The sequence below is a fragment of the Tachyglossus aculeatus genome, chromosome 2 (genome assembly GCF_015852505.1).
Source record: "Tachyglossus aculeatus isolate mTacAcu1 chromosome 2, mTacAcu1.pri, whole genome shotgun sequence".
Taxonomy (NCBI): Eukaryota; Metazoa; Chordata; class Mammalia; order Monotremata; family Tachyglossidae; genus Tachyglossus; species Tachyglossus aculeatus.
This window is the reverse complement of record NC_052067.1, coordinates 101,732,654-101,735,853: the sequence shown is the minus strand read 5'-3', so window position 1 is coordinate 101,735,853 and position 3,200 is coordinate 101,732,654. Positions and strand designations below refer to the sequence as shown.

The window sequence follows — 3,200 nt, the reverse complement described above, 5'->3', positions numbered from 1 at the left end:
GCCGTCAAGTCGTTTCTGACCCATAGTGACACATCTCTCCTAGAACACCCCGCTCTACATCTGCAATTTTTCCGGTACTGTAACCAGAGAGTTTTCTGGGTAAAAATATGGTAGTGTTTTACCATTGCTGCCTTCCGTGCAGTAAACTCGAGTCTCCACTCCTGACTTTCTCCCATTTCACTGCTGCCCAGCACGGGTTAGTTTTGACTTGTAGCAGATTGCCTTCCACTGACTAGCCATTGCCCAAGCTAGGAATGGAATAGACAGGCCTCTGCTTGACTCTCCCTCCCATAGCTGAGACTGGTAGAGTACTGAAAACTCTCCAGGTGTGATCCTGAGAAGGGACAGAGGCCTGGGCTGAGCCCTAAATGACTCTGTCAATGATTTTATGCTAATAGCCTATTTGTACCTTAACTATTTGCTCCATTATTAGCTCCACCTTGATGATCAGTTCACTGGTTTATATGGGTTAATGATTTCTTCCTATTTCACCTCTACCCAATATTTTATTTATTCTTCTGCATCTTGTGGACACACACTCTCTCTCTTTTCTCTCCTCTCACTCCTCTACCCACCACACACTCTCTCTGTTAGTGATGTTGTCTTATGCAGGTTTAGTTATGATTTTACCAGCATTGAGCTGGAAAGGGATAGAGTTATTACTTTACTGATGCATGAAACAGAGGCTAGGCATGTGGAGACTGAAATTATATTGTCTTTTTATTACCGCTAAAAATTACAATCTTACAATTCAATTTGCCATCCACCACCGCACTTAGGTATTTTGCAATATAGTCGCTCTCCAAGAATCACTCTTCCATTGAATAACCGTATTTTGGATTATACCTCTCTAAACACACTACCTTACGTCTTCCCCAGCTGTGATCTTATTGCATTGTTTCCCATGCATAATTCTAATCTCACCAAATTCAGCTGCTTCATTTCCTGGACCTCACTAACACATAGCAGCTTCTAGCGTAGAATCAGCTGAATTAATTAGTAGAACATTTTATCCTGTTTTAAATGAGGTCAAAAACCAACACTAAAATCATGGATCTATGCAATAACCAGATTTCCTTCCATTCTACTAGATATAGCTGTTATTTTCCCCTCTTCAAATCTTCCAAGAGGACCATCAGCATATCAGAATTATTAGACTATAAGACACTATAAGACTTCCCCAGAACGTAGGATACATTTTCACTTTGGTGGGAAAGTTTAAGACAGAACGATTTCCCCATTAGAATGTAAGCTCCTTGAAGACAGCATGGAGAGGCCCAATGGTGTAGGGGATGAGGCACAGGACTAGGAGTCAGAAGACTTGGGTTCTAGTCCCAATTCCATCACTTGGTGGCTGCGTGACCTTGAGCAAGTCACTTGGTGCATCAGTTTTCTCATCTGTAAAATAGAGTTAAAATATCTGTTTTCCCTCTCTCTTAAACTGGGAGTCCCATGAGGGACAGGCAATGTGTCCAATGGATTATCTTACATCTACTGTGGTGCTCAGTGCAGTACTTGACACTTAGTAAGCCCTTAATAAGTGCCATTTTTGTTGGGGGAAGGAAACTGATTTTGTGTTTCCGTTGAACTTTACCAAATGCATACTACTACTACTACTACTACTACTACTACTACTACTACTTCCTTTTCTTCCTTTAAAACTCTGAGTACATTCACAGGCATCTTGTTTTGTAGGCTTAAGACAAGACACCTTCACCCTGTTAATAACCTTCCTTGTCAATGGCTTTTCTGTTATCACCCTCTCATATCTGTTCTAACTTTATCATCTTTTGGTTCCTATAGGTGATTTCTCTAGCAAACATCTGCTTTCCTGATAGTAATAAATCAGGCTTAGTTTGAGTACTGGAGATATTATTTCAGAATCAATCAATTAACCAGTGGCATTTATTGAGCACTTACTATTTGCAAAGCACTGTACAAAGTTCTTGGGAGAGCCTAATACAGCAGAATTAGGAGACACATTCTTTACCCATAATGAGCTTACAGTCTAGAGAGGGAGAAAAACATTAATATGAATAAATATTTAACATTCAATAAATATGATAGAATCAAATGAATGAAATAAGTCATTTATAACTTATAATTTAAAGATATGTACACAAGTACTGTGGGGTTGTGGGTGGACCAGACTAAAGCATGCAGGGACATTTCAGAATAAAAATGCCACTCTGAAAAGTAAGTTCATCTTTTTCTCTGACTGGAAACTGGAAGAGCAAAATATTTGGAGAACATTAAATGTCTCTTGGAAGGTTACATTCTCCTGTTGTGTTTAGTTTGCAGAAGGACCTGGGTTCTAATGCTGGCTCTGACATTTGCCTGCTGTATGACATTGGGCAAGTCACTTCACTTCTCTGTGCCTCAGTTACCTCATCTTTAAAATGGGGATAAAAACTGTAAACCTTACATGGAACAAGGACTGTGTCCAATCCAATTACTTTTTATCTACTCCAGCACTCATTACAGTGCCTGACACATGGTGAACACTTAATAAATACCACAGTCATTATTATCATTATTAAAACCATGCAAGCCAGATCGAATCCTGAGAATTTTGTTTCACTACGCTTATAAAATTGTCTCTGATAGAAAATTCTTGAACTGTGAACTTGTGATAGGCTGCTGCTGATTCCTCTTAACTAGTAATGATAAAGGAAGCCACAACAGCATGGAACAGAACCCGCTTAGTACAGTGCTCTGCACACAGTAAGTGCTCAATAAATATGATTGAATGAATGTTTGTTTTGAAAATAAAATCCCAAATGCACATGTTTCTTAATGGTAGGATTGTGACTAACTCTGTTTTCAAACCAAAGACGGCAAACAGGAGGTTTTGTCTTTATTTTGAAATCTGCCATGAGACATCAGCCTGGTCTGACACAGCTTATGTGGACTTCAATGGCATCAGCTCTGTTGTGGGGACACCAAGAGTCTTGGTTAGTTGTGGGGGCCTGGCAAGATTTGGGGACCACCATTGGCTTATTGGGTCTGCATCAAGAGAGGAGGAGATCCCCCTCTAGACTGTAAGCTCCTTGTGGGCAAGGAGCACATCTACCAAGTCTGTTACCTTGTACTATCCCAAGCACTTAGTACAGAGCAACAGCAGCATGGTCTAGTGGATAGAGTACAGACCTGTAAGTCAAAGGACCTGAAATCTAATCCCTGCTCTACCACATGTCTGC

At 40.2% G+C, this 3,200-nt stretch overlaps 1 non-coding gene across 1 annotated transcript; it reads right to left on the bottom strand.

Moving 5' to 3' along the window:
• Window positions 1-206: 206 nt before the first annotated feature.
• LOC119925016 lies at window positions 207-344 on the bottom strand. Its single transcript, XR_005449688.1, has one exon. It is a non-coding gene; the product is annotated as a small nucleolar RNA SNORA7 (small nucleolar RNA).
• Window positions 345-3,200: the final 2,856 nt, after the last annotated feature.